This window comes from Enhydra lutris, unplaced genomic scaffold (genome assembly GCF_002288905.1).
Source record: "Enhydra lutris kenyoni isolate GAN:26980312 unplaced genomic scaffold, ASM228890v2 scaffoldscaffold2, whole genome shotgun sequence".
Classification (NCBI taxonomy): domain Eukaryota; kingdom Metazoa; phylum Chordata; class Mammalia; order Carnivora; family Mustelidae; genus Enhydra; species Enhydra lutris.
Window position 1 is genome coordinate 86,857,693 of NW_019154086.1, and position 14,558 is coordinate 86,872,250.

The window sequence follows — 14,558 nt, forward strand, 5'->3', positions numbered from 1 at the left end:
TTGAGTGAAGGGTTGATTCAGTCCATTGCCCTTTCTTTTTATCCAGAACAGATATGGTAGCACAGAAACCTCCTGATTTGGAGGATGCTTCTAGGTATGTGGCATTTTTCTCTCATTTGCAAGATACTTCAAATGGCTTTCATGCCAACTGGACCGGACAAACCAATCATATATGGGTGTGCATGACTCTCCTAACAGCTTACCACTCTTGGGGGAAGGTTTTCTTACTTAGAGGGTTACACTCTTACCTCTGCAATGTATTTTTTACAAATATTTCTTTATATTTTAGAGAAGTTTGAGATTTTCCAATCCTCTAAACTATCCCCCTCCAAATTCGACTTGTGGCAAAGGATATGTAGATAGAACAGTTAACGAAGGAGGAAACTCAAAATATTGTGAAAGAAAGGAAATAGTCCCACTGACTAATAGAAATTGGTTCCATAGATTAGAAAGTTGATTGGCACCAGAGGTAAATTTTGCACTTTAGTATTTGACTCTGAGCTTTGTAGATAATGTAAAAGCTACCAGCAACTTCCAACTTGCTCCTAAAAATAACCTATTTAAGTAACTTCTGAAAAATGCAGGAAATGGCGAGACAAAGTGATTCACGTAAAGAGGAACAAAAGAATTTCTTACAGCCTGTCCTGGGTAACAAAGCTGGTTGGGGCAGATCCCAGAGGCGGAGAGGGTGTGTTTCTCGGGTGTGGGTCAGACCTGTAAAGTTCAGGGAGGAAGGTTTGCTGAGCTCTGAGCAGGTGAATGAAGATTTATCTTCATGTCGCTGCTCCTTAACTTTTCTTAAGATCCTCACAGGAGAAATAAAAATGTTTCTAGATCCTTCTTTAAACTGTGTAGTGTAGTCGTCACGTCAGACTGTTCACCTATATCTTACCAAAGGTAATTTATAATCATGCATATACTGGGTAAATCAGTATATTGAACCAAAAGCAAACCACAGGTTATTTATATAGAAGGCCAGCTCCCACAACATTCTGTTGATTTATTTCATTTTGGTAAGAACTGAAGAGGAAAACGGCGACAGGGAACATTTTTTATGTTAATCTTAGGGCTTTTTGCTTTGTAGAACACTAATGTGTGTTTCTAGCATACTCGAATCCCAGGTTTTGAAAGTTCTCCGAACATGTGAACCCATATATTAGGTATTCTTAAAAATAGTTAACTAGAGCAACATTATATGGCAATGTTACATTTTTATGATAACGTCATTGTATTATTTTAACTTATTTAAAATTAAGAGCTTGCAGCATGCAGACTGTGACTTAATATCGTAAAATAGGGTCCTAGACCCTCAGAAGCTCAATAAATACAAACTCTGAACAGGTTAAAATTCAGCAAACTATTTACTGCTCATTATTGAAAGCTTGGGCTCAACAGAGACCCATAAGATTTGGCTTTTGCGTTCAAGGAATTTGAGGTTCCTTAAGATTTCAGGAATTTCAACTCGATATACGAGCTTAGGATCGAGTATGAAATATATGAAGACAATAAATCTATAGACTTGAAGCAGGAACGAAAATTTAAAAAAAGAAACGATTTCAAAGGGAACTTGACTAGCCAACTGTTGATTGATGAGAAAAGTGTGGAAGATGACGAGGCTGGAGAAGCATTCAATACTAATCACAGTGACGGTCTAATGACAGATCCCCGGGTAGTCCCTGCATGTCAGCTAGAAGGCCAAGTCCTTTAGGTATATTTCTGAGCCTCAACGTCATATTAGCTGAACTCTGCAAAGAGTCATTAGCCCCATTCTAAAGATGAAACCTCCGAGGCTCAGAAACGTCTCAGCTAGCTAATGACAGAATCGGGACCCAAACATAGATACAGCTGGCTCCAAAGACTGCATTTTCCACCATAAAAGAGCATAAGCACAGAAATAAAAATGTGATGAGGTGGCTTGAGGGGAGGATACATTATGCATAATAATGGGCAGTAAATTTGGATGGGTCTTATGGAGCAAAATTGTGGGGTGATTTAGGTGCCGTAAGGAAAAAAAAAGTTCCGACAGGGTTGGTTCTTGGCTAAATCTCTAATTCTGGTGAACGCCGTGTGTTCTTTTTCTTTCTTTCTTTTTTAAAGATTTTATTTGTTTATTTGACAGACAGAGATCACAAGTAGGCAGCAAGGCAGGCGGGGTTGGGGGGGAAGCAGGCTCCCCGCTGAGCAGAGAGCCCGATGAGGGGCTCGATCCCAGGACCCTGAGGTCATGACCTGAGCCGAAGGCAGAGGCTTAACCCACTGAGCCACCCAGGCGCCCCAACGGCTGTGTTCTGTGCCGATCTCTGGCTCAGCTTTTGGTCCCCGGGTAGAAATATACATATAAAGTCTTTAGCCTAGCATAGCGCCTGATAGATGGTATGTGCTTACTAAATGGCAAATTTCCTTTCTTTCTGGGGACTCTAGACTCCTTTCTTCTCTCATTTTAAAGGTTCTGCGGAGTAAGTAGGTCAACGGCCCAGATTTCCTCTTCCCTTTTTCCTCTCAAACCGGAACAACCCGAAGCTCATATTTTTGCTATCTTCTTTACACCCTGGCCGAGCACAGTAGGTGAAGCCAAACCCAAGACTGTTACTAGTACAACATGGGTGGGTAGATCTCAGGTAAAGCACTGTCTTTCAGCAATGAACAAAGAACTGAAATCTCCATTTGGAAAGATGAGAAACCATTTTGAGAGTTAATGCCAGTAAATAAGTGTTTCCAAGACTCCAAGTGCAGAAAGGAAGCATGAAAGGAAATGGAGCTATTACCTATCTTTACGTTGACCTCAGAAATGGAAGAAATGACTAAAAGGGGAATAGATATCTTAAAATTGAGGACAGGAATAACAGCTTGAAATGGATAAAGGATGAGGGTAGCTAGAGATGAGAAACCATACATGAGGCTAGGGCCTTTCAGATCAAATAGTTTTGGAGTGCTATTTTACGAATAGCGTAAATAACGTAAAAGGTGATAACCAGTAATGAGGCATTCGTGCATGCACAGTATCGAGAACCCGCAAGTAGATGACTTTTTAAAGGGTATATTATTCTTTCTTTCACCCAGAGCAGCTCTTCTTAGAGAAGCAAAGGCAGTTAACCTTGATTTATGCCAAAGATAAGTACAAAATTAGCACAAAGAAGAAATGATGGGTGGGGAATTATGAGGCTGTGGAATTGATTATGTCAAGCAATAGTTGATCTAACTTTGTACTCTAAATAGTTCAATACTAGGCAAAATTTACCACTGTCCTCCATCTCTTTTTGTTGTTGCTGTTAGGGGATCAGTATTATTTTCTGTAAAAAAGGAATCTGAACGTGGTGAGAGGAAAGGGGATTTGTCTGGTAATGACAGGAAAGATTTGCGTTGATGGCTCAGAGAAAGCAAACCAATGGCGTCTGTCTTGGAGAAAGTTCTTTTCCTCACTTTACAACCTTCGTACTTTAAGCGTGGTAATGTCTTTGTCCTTCTAGTTTCCTTTTCTGTGCTTCTTTCTTTTACCTTTTCCATTTGGGAACCAGTGAACTTTATCTTCCAAAGCTTCATTTTATAGGTAAAAATCATTATATCTCAAAGTGTAAGTGAATATCCCATCACTCAGGCAGTAGATACAGATTCTCACGTAGACACTGGTCCTCTTTCACTGTGCCTGCCCAGCCCTCCTTCTACTCTACAGCAGGATTACTGTTTTCCCTGTCTCTTCTCTCCTGTCCCCATGTGTGTGCCCATGCACAAGAGAGGAGCTGACGGGTATGGACAGGAGGTGTTGTTACATAGGACTTTCATGAAATACTGAACTCATATTAGCTTATACATTCTCAGTCGTGGGTCAGGAGCTAGGAACCCAATGAGATAATCATATTTGCTTCACTTAATTCATCTTTACTCAAAAAGAAAGAGGGAAAGACAAATTCAATAAGCCTCGTGTTTCTCATCTTTAAGCTTGGATTATGATAGTGAATGTAAAAATTAGACTAAGTTTGTCTTGTATCTTCAAGCTACCAGCTACAGAAGGTGCAAGAACCTTTGCTTGTACTTGGTTGAACCTTCCTGCTGGAGCAGGTGCCAAGATTCTGGGACCCAGGGGCAGGTAGAGGAGTGGGCTATAAATCAAGGTTCCATGGTGGTGTTCTCTTTGGGGTAATTAGTGGTTTGTCTACGACGATTGGGACTGAATTCGGAGGCCATGTTCACAGGCCTAACTGTCCTACGTGTGCTGCCAAAGCATCTGACTGCATTACTTTCAGAGCAAAGGTAATTAGGTGTTCTTGAGGAGTCCTACTATTTTTCGGATTGAGTAATCCCAAACAGGTGCAGTCCTAATCCAGGGCCTGGGGAGGAGCCCCTGGAGAGCCAGCTGCCGGTGCTGGACTGCCCCAAGAGGACGGCAGTGAGCCCGAGAGAGAAAGTGGCAGGAGGGAGCAAGGTTCCAGAGCCCCGAAGTGCGGTGGTTTAGTACCAAAACATGGTGACGGTGAGAACAGCGACACTCCCACCACCCTGCTGTGAAATGGGTGCCGGTACCCAGAAAGCCAGGTCTGATCACCCATGAGGACACTGAACGTAAAAGCTGGAGGCTCAGTGTTTCTAAAGGAGTTATCTTTGTTTGTAATTTCCCTTCTCCTCTTATAAATAATCCAAATCCAGATGCCAGGATAAATGGCTGGGTCACTGCTCTGCGGCGTGGCAGGCCTGCAAAAATAGAGTAGGGATAAGGGAGGGCAATGTGCGTAGAGAAGCCAGACCTGGTCCCGGACATTTTCACTTGCGTTCCGGGGATAGGTTTGGAAACTACGAATCTGAGCAAGCTAAGGAGAAAGAAAAGAGTGAGGAGAAGGAAAGAGAAGGGAGGGAGACAGTGAGAGGAGAAGGAGTGGTAGATAAAAACTAGGGGAAAACAAGAGAAAAGTAAGGCAGGGATGTATAAACGTAGACTCTGGTTTTCAAACCAGCTTTGGCCAACCAGCTTGGACATAAAGGGACTTGGTGGCTGGGGGCTGACACAGGTAGGTGGATGGGCTGGAAACCCGCCAGAGGGTGTGTGTGGGGGTGTGTGTATGTGTGGTTGGGGGAGGAAGGGAGGTCCCGGAGGATGGACAGGTTTTGATGCATAGTGCCCAGGCAGGGCTGACTCTGGGGCTGACCCTTCTGTGAATGAGAGCTAGATGCCCATGCATCTTTACACATAAAAAGAAAAATGAGAAGAGAGTGAATTATTGTTTGAAACAAGCTTGACTACTCCTAAAATAGACAAAGTAGCCTAGTGGTGAAAGGTTAATTTCTGGGCCCCCAAACCCTCCAGCAAAGCTTCCAAGGGGGCTCCTCGGTCTTTGTGAGTGATTAAATGAATAGCCTGTGGTCATCACCTCCTGGGTCCCAGAAACCAAAGCTTCCGTATTGATCAGTATTGAGCAAAATGAAGCGACTGAGATAGTCTATAGACTCGCTGGTTTGGGGGCATAGAAGTCTGAGCATTTTCTGTAGAACTGGTATTTATTGTATGGAGGGTAATTAATGCTTGCCTCCCGAACAACCTCACTTTCCCTTTCCTGGCATCCAGAGCCTCTCTTTAAATAGCTAAGCCTTCAAGCTTACTGAATATGTCATTGATGGGGGGTAGTTATGTACAAATGTGTTTATTTGAGGAGGATACTCGAATGTGCACTTAAATTGCTTTGCCTTCCAGGGGCAACAGAACATGTCTTGGCTCTGCTGGCTGGCGGAATGATGTATGGGACAGGGGTCACCATTATTTAACTTGAGGGCCACTGAGAGGCTGAAAGTCTGGCAAGGACTAAGAAGAGGAGAAGACGTGGGAAGGAAAAAGGAGGGACGAAAACAAAGAGCAAAACAGAAGCAGAGGTGCTACAGGAGGAAGAGGCGAAGTGACAGCAGTTGTCGCCTGGCGTGACATTTCATGACACCAGGACGATGGCTCTCTTCTCCGGATCTAAACCGGTTCGCAGCGTGCGGGCTCTGCAGCCGTTAGGACGAAGCAGCCTCTCTACCAGGACCAATTTGGAACAGAGGAAGAGCCCTCCGGATGGAAAGATCAGCCCCTGTTCAGGGAAGAACGTGCAAAAAGCACAAACGCCCATCCCCGTGGCAGGAATCGAGGGGAGAGGGATATTTTAAAGCTCCATTAACAAAGAACTTTACTCAGGGAGGAGCTGTTAATAAGTAATGAAACAAAGTGCCTGTTATGGAGATTAAATGCCCCTGTGTCTAGGTACAAAGTTCAGGCTGCAAAGTGCAGCTGTCACCCCGTCACTAACCCCACCACAGCCTTAGAACCCCCGGTTCAAAGTGTGTCTTGCTGCCTTCCTGTTACCAGGCTGCCCCGTGCAAGGTCCGGCCCGGGTTCAGAGTTCAGCGTCTGACGCTCTGCTGACTGCCTTCTTTGTTTAGCTCGGGCCGGCTTTAGATAAGCCTCGAACTGCTTATTTAAGACGATTATTACATACAACTGACAGATTATTTTCCCAGATTCTTACACGGATGCTTTCTATGTAAGCTTAAATGGTGCCAAACTAATTTCGGGAGAATCTGCATGTGCGCGGAAGCAACTGATATAAGGACGTGTGAAAGACGAGGTCAAAAATGTCTTTCTAGGGAATAACCAGGCCCAAGCAGACACGCCAAACTGAGACCCTTTAAAGTAAGTACCTGTGAAGGAAGTTCAAAACAGGTGTGAAACTATCAAAGAGCAAAGATCAAATAAAGACTAGACCTACCCTCGAGAATCCAGTAAACCTTTTCCCCGTATGAGGGTCCCTCAATATTATTCCTTTCTCTAGGGAGCACCCTTCTTTTAATTGTCCTTTTTATTTGTCTACTAAAGACTCAGAAGGAAACTCACTTTTTCCGGGAGTTGCCATTGCTTGACCCTATCTAGCGACAGTCTTGGGAAGGTAGCAACCCATTAATATTCCCATTTTATTTTATTTTTTAAAGATTGTATTTATTTATTTAACAGAGAGAAGCGAGAGAGAGAACACAAACAGGAGGAGTGGGAGAGAGAGAAGCAGACTTACCGCTGATGTGGGCCTGGATCCCAGGACCCCAGGATTATGACCTGAGCCGAGGGCAGCTGCATAACAACTGAGCCACCCAGGCGCCCCTATTAATATCCCCATTTTATAGATGAAGAAACTGAGACCCAGAGATGTTAGCAACTGGCCCGGGATCACAGAATTCATATATTGCAGAACCAAGACCACAATCCATCTTGTTGACTTTCCCTTCTAGCACTTTTTCTCACAGCCCTCTTTGATGCTGACAACACCAATTTTCTTTAAATGGGTAGGGTTCTTTTTCGTTCTTTACCATTATGGAAGTGAACAGAATCAAAATAAAACCCAGGAGTGCAGGCCATTTGGGAAATGTGGTTTGAAGGAGCACTTCAGGTAGGGGCTTAGGGAAACAGAGCCTGGTGCCATGTTGGCCCAGTGCCAGGATCTTGTGATTCACGTTCCTTCTGCCGAACACGGGTGCCAAGGAGGCAGGATTTTAGGCTAGTTACCCAGTCAGTCGGTTAGGGTGCTGCCCCTTCCAGTGATAGCATGGATTAATATTTTACCTCAGAAAGGGGCACAGCCCTTGGTGATATACTAACGTCCCACAGGTTTAGAATTTTAAATATTCCTTGCGATTCACAAAATCAATCTATTTTCTTTTCCCATATTTGTTTACATTAGAAAAGAGGTTAAGAAATCACAAGCAGTGTTCATTCCTTTGACAGTTGCCTGTCAAGGTCCACCATGTTCCAGATATTTATTGAGATATTTACGTGTACGTGTTTACCTATAGAGATATTTTCTGCACCCACACTGTGTTCTGGAAAAAGGGCACCAATAATAAATTCAGATATGTTCCATTCTTAGTCCTCAAAGAGCGGGAACTATATATAGTAGGAAGAAAATAGTAAGAATGGTCCTGGCCTGCTGTGAATTGTGTAAGACTGTTGAATCACAGACCTGTACCCCTGAAACAAATAATACATTATATGTTAATAAAAATACATAAATAATAATAAAAAAAGAATGGTCCTCGCCAGTGATAGTAGAGATACAAACAGAATGGTAAGGGATCAGGAAGAGCAGGGAGAGTTAGCAGTGAGTCTTAGCTCATGCTCAGGACGGGGCACAAGACCAGGTGTTTGACGGACGGTAAAGCTTTAAATCCACACAGACACACCAGGAAGTACAGATTATCTCCACTTTGCAGATAACTGTATTAAAACTCAGTGAAGTTAAGATACTTATGCAAAGCCACACAGCCTGTAAAGAGCAAAACACAGGTTTGAACCCAATTCTCCACCCAAAGAGAGGTTGGAAAAACACAGAACCAGACAAAAAGAGAACAGAAATTATCAGAAGGGAAAGAAGATGAGGAACCTACTGTCTTCTGAATGGCAAGTTGGAAGTGGGTAGTGGGGTGGGGGGAGGTCTCTGGGTGATAGTAGGTGTTTAAAGGCACAGAGGCATGGAGGTCAGAAACTAAAAGATAATGCAGTAGGGTGGCTGATAAAGTAGGAAGCACAGTGAAAGGCCCACTCCTAATCCACTTAACACATGCCAGTGGAATGAAAGGGTTGAACAAGTGCATCTTTAATGTTGTCTTCTCTTGGCTCCCTTTTCTTTATACCCATCTATATGAAAGGCGCTGTACTGTTCTGCTTGTTTTATAGTGTTCTTATACCCTGTTATGATTGCAGCTATCACCTATCTTTTGAAGACACACCCTAACCTAGATCTCTGGCCTAGATCTTTCTCTTCAGATACTGATTTGTATTTCCAGTTGCTCATTCAATGTATCCAACTGGGGGAACTCAGAGATCTCTATCTATACTTGCAAACTAAACCTGCAACCAAAAAACCATTTTTCCCTACATTCCCTCCGTGGACCATGCCATTTTATTGCTTTAGTCTCCCAAACCAGAAACTTGGACATTATCACTAATGTCTTCCTCACTTCCACCTGAGAAATCCAACATATTGACAATCCTCATAGTTTTACCTCTGAGATGTCCCCAAATCCATCACCTCCTCTCAATCCCCTTACCCACAGCTTGGCTCATCTTTATTATCCCTGTAGTGATGGACCAATGGTTCTCCAGTCATGTTCGATCCGTTTCCTTCACTCCTATCACTAGTAGAAATGATTTGTAAAGCATGAAACAAACTGAGTCAAGTCCAGTAATGCTTCTTCCTTGTTTTAAAAACTTTAATGAGGACCATCTATTTTATTTACAAAAGAGTTTGCAAACCAGTTGACCATAGACTAACATTGGCCAACAGACATTTTACTTGGCCCAAACAAGTATGGAACCATTGTGTTTTAAATTTGAATTAATTGTCAACATAAAGGTTGGATGTTCCACATAAACGTGGTAGTTTTTGACTTCTGTTGAAAAATCAAGATCTAGTGACACTGGGCACTCCATCAGATGGAGCTCCCTAGCAGCTGCCTGTTATGGAGGGACATCGACCTCTCCAATTTGATACAATCCTCAGTCATAGGTCATGCTAATAGTATGTACCCTTGATATGATAGAGTATGATGAGAATGGCACTTGATTCATGTCATTTTCCTCCCCCACAAACCCATGGCCCCAGTTGAATTATAAGAAAAACATCAGAAAAACACCAATTCTATAGAATACTGACAAGTACACCTCAAAATTGCCAAGGTCATCAAAAAACAAGAAAAATCTGAGAAATATCATGGCCAGCAGAAGCCTAAAAAGACAGGGTGAATAGATATAATATGGTGTTCTTGATGAGACCATAGCACAGAAAATAGGACCCTAGGTTAAAACCAAAGAAATCTGAACAAAGTGTGGACTTTTTTTTTTCAACTTTATTGATTTACAGTTGACAACATTGTAAGATATTTAAAGTGCACAGCGTGGTTTGATATACATGTATGTTGTGGAAGGAGTCCTCACATCTAGTTAATTCACACACCCATCAATTCACATACCTACCTCTTTTTTTTTTTTTTTTTTTTTGATGAGAACATTTAAGTTCTACTCTTAGCAAATTTCAATGATGTAAATGATGTAATACTATGTTATCAACTATGGTCACCATGTTATATAATAGATCCTCAGACCTCATTCCTCTTATAGCTGAAAGTTTATACCTTTTTACCAACCTTTTCTATTTCTCTGCTCCCAGCCTACTGGCAACCACTTTTCTACTCTCTGCTCCTATCGAGTTCAATTTTTTTTTTTTTTTAAGATTCCACATATCAGATATCAGTAATATCACAGAATATTTGTTTTGTTTTGTTTTTCCCTGCCTGGCTTATTTTACTTAGCATAATGCCTTCAAGTCCCATTCATGTTGTCACAAATGGCAGAATGTCCTTCTCGGTCATGGCTGAATAATATTCCAGTGTATAAATATATCACATCTTCTTTATTCATTTATCCAGTGACAAACACTTATGTTGATTCAACATGTTGGCACTGTGAATAATGCTGCAATGAACATGGGAGTGCAGTTATCCTTTTGAAGTCCTATTCTCATTTCCTTTGGATTTATACCTAGGAGTAGAATAGTTGGATAAATGGTATTTCTATATTTAATTTTTTGAGGAACCTCCATACTGTTTTCCATAATGGCTGAACAAGTCTTCATTCCGTTCAACAGTGTATCCCTTTTTCTCCACCTCCTTGCCAATACTTGTTATCTTGTGCCTTCTTGATGATAGCCATTCTAATAGATGTGGGTGACATCTCATTGTGATTTTGAATTGCATTTCCCTGATGACACTTTTCATGTACTTATTGACCATTTGTATATCTTCTTTTCATGTACTTATTAACCATTTGTATATCTTCTTTGGAAAAATGTGTGCTCAGTTCCTCTGCCCATTTTAAAAGCAGATTGTTTTTGGCTAACAAGTTGTGTGAGTTCTTTATATATTTTGGATATTAATCCCTTATCAATATATAATTTGCAAATATTTTCTCCTATTCAGTAAATTGCTGTTTCATTTTGTTGATGGTTTCCTTTGTTGTGCAGATACTTTTTAGTGTGTTGTAGTCCCACCTCTTGTTTTGCTTTTGTCACCTTTGATTTTGGTGTAAAATCTGAAAAACTCACTGCCAAGACTGATGTCTGGAGCTTCCCTGCTATGTTTTCTTCTAGGAATTTCAGGTCTTCAATTTAAGTCTTTAGTCCATTGTAGTTGATTTTAGTATATACTGTATTAATTTGTTCATCACTGAGCATAGAATATTTTTCCATTTATTTGTGACTTTAATTTCTTTTATCAATGTCTTATTATTTTTTAGTGCACAGATTTCTCAGCTCCTGGGTTAAATTTATTCTTGGGCATTTTATTCTTTTTGATGTAACTGTTAATGGAATTACTTTCTTAACTTTTCTTTCTGATAGTTTGTTGTTAGTATATAGAAACATGACAACATTTTGTATATTGATTTTGCATCCCTCAATTTGACTGAATTAGTTTATCAGTCCTGTTTTGGTGGAGTTATTAGAGTTTTCTACACACAGAAAATGTCATATGTCATATGCAAATAGAGACAATTTTTACTTTTCCCTTCTGAATTGGAGTGTTGTATTTCTTTTTCTTGCCTGGTTGTTCTGGGTAGGATGTCCACTACAAAAAAGTGAAAGGGGAGAGAGTGGGTATCTCTGTCTTTTTCCTCATCTTTTAGCTTTTTACTATGAAGTATGACCTTGGTTGGGATTTAGTTAATAATAATGCATTGTTATTGATTCATTAATTGTAACAAATATACCAACCATATTATTGCACAATGTTAGGGGAAACTGAGTATGCAGGAACTCTCTGTATTATAGTCACAATTTACCCAGAAATCTTAATCTATTTGGAATTTTTTAAATTATTTTTAAAAAAGTAAATCCATGGCAAAACTATAATGTAGGCAAGCTATTTACTGACCTATTACCTTCTTTTCAGTTCCCTAACTTCTCTAGTCTTAGTGTGTATTAGTTACTTACCAATAATGCATAAAGTATGATCTTTCATATGTATGTTTGTACATTTACTTACACATGTGTAAGAAAAATAATAGATATATGAAAGTTTATATATGCGATGTATGTTACATGGGTATGTAATATCTATATATGTGTGTGTGTGTATATATATATATGTGATATTATGTATTATCATTGAGTTTGGAGATTACTAAAGAACCAAAAGCCTTGAAGAACTAAAAGAAAAAATTTCTAAGGTGAGGATTTAGATAATTTTCACATATGAATCAGGAAGATATCTTATGGCAAGAGTAGAAACTTTATTAGCATGCTTCAATCATAAAATCAGTCCTGATTATAATTAAGGCACAAATAAAAGACAGAGATACATGAAAACAGTTGATTTTGTAGAAGGTGCTAATATCACTTTCCTTATGGGCATTATGACCACTCAGCTTTGAAGAAACAAAATTATTAACAAATTTAAATATTTCTTACACTCCACCATGTAGAAATGGTCAGGTTCCAAAATAAGAGATACTGAAATTAATCTGCAAGGGAACAGATTCCTGCAATCTTCACAATACTGACTTGTAAATCACTTTCACTTTATTAACTTCATTTTGTATATTATTCCCCGTAGTCACCTCAGGGGGTGCATTGTTCTTTTCTCATTTTTTCAAGGTGAAGACATTTTCACTAACAGTGGCTTGCTGACTTTCCAGAGGTTATCTAGGGATTCATTAGCAGCATAAAAATTAGGCCCCAAATAATGTCACTGAGCCATTGCTATCCTATCCATCTTCCTGCTTCCCTCAATCCAAAGAGGCTCTAAATAAGGAGATAGCATAATTAAATAACTTTACGGAAAATGCAAATGAATAAAATCTGAGGAGAAGATGAAGATAAATTAATCAGAGGGAAAAAAAAACAGATAGCTAAGGAATGCATGGTGTTTGGGAGACAATAAATTAGATTGCCGTTTGTAAGTAATAAGATAGGCAACAAGAAAAGCCAGGGATATTCTGGTCTGTACTCAAAGAGGGATAGATAGGATAAGCTATGAGAAAGTGAGGTTGCAGACAGTGTGATGCCCTGCGACCACGCTGATTCTGGGGGACCCATTTTGAGGTCTATAGACACCAAACCTGCAGAATTTTTGGAAGAGCTCCAAAGAGCAACAGAAGTGGATAAAATGAGAATAGTACTCAGACTGCTCTCTCACTGTCCACTGCCTTCTAAAGGCAGATGAAGTCAGATGGAATTGACTTAGCAAGCTGAAAACTCCTGCCTGAGGCCTGAGTTGTCATGATGTATTCAATTTTTGTTGCTTTCAATTTTTAATGCAGTTTGCCTCTGTGTGGTTGAGGGCAGCCCTCCACATATGTGGAATGAGTGACTTAACAACCAGCACAGTGTATCCTGCTTACCCCCAAATCTCTCTACTGTCAACTCTATCATGTTGCTACCTTTTCCCTTCTATGGCCTGATATTCTCAGCATGAGAGAAGAAAAGTCCTGGAAATGGAAAAGTCACTAAAGAAGGTGATTCTCAGCATGAGAGAAGAAAAGTCCTGGAAATGGAAAAGTCACTAAAGAAGGTGATTCCCCAAAAGGCAGAGGTAAAATGTGTGTATTCCTTGCCACAAAAAAAAAAAAAAAAAAAAAAAAAAAAAATTCCTTTAGCTCTCTTCTTTGGAGGATCTCCACAGGTTTGTTTGTGCACTGACCTCTCGGACTTCATGGAATTGGTAGAAGAGTGCCTGCTCTACGAGGGTAGCATTTGCGCTATGTCTGGGTGACCAAAGATTGGTTATCCCCTTCCAATCATTATTTTTTTCTAGCTGATAAGTCTAGTGGTTCTTACCACCTCTTAAGGTAAAGTAATACGACCTTCTTAAGGCAGGCAGAGCTGAGTAAGGTAAGCAGGAAGACTGTTGGTGGTAGGTGGAGGAAATGGCACCAGAGCCCTAAAATAGACAGTAAAGTAAGTGCTATACACTAAATGTTTGTGTCCCCCAAAATTTATAAGTTGAAACCTAATCCCCCAAAGTTATGGTTATTAGAAATTGGGGCCTTTGGGCATTGATTAGATTATGTGGGTGGAGCCCTCATGAATGGAATTAAGAGACCCAGAGAGTTCTCTCATTCCTTCTGCCATGTGAAAGATGACTATCTATGAACTAGGAAGTGGGACTCCTAGTGAGAACTAGGTTTTCTCACAAGATTATAAATCTGCAGGTGCCTTGGTCTTAGATTCCCAGCCTCCAGAATGGTGAGAAAAAATTTTCTGCTTTCCCTAAGCCACCCAGTTATGATACTCTGCTACTGCAGCCCAAATTGACTAAGAGGATGAGTCAACTCTATCTTTGTAGACAGTAGCTGCTAAGTGGAGACAAGGGAAGTTTCTATTGGGTAGGAAAGGAGAACTTAGAGAACACTACCTTTACCTATTTCACTCTGCTTTAAAGCTGATGACCAAGGTAGGTGAGAGCCACATTGATCTCTTCTTCTCACCTTTTGCCCTTCGCTGTCAATGCAATTTTCCCTAAAGGTCACGATCCATTGAGGAGAATGGGTCAGTCCC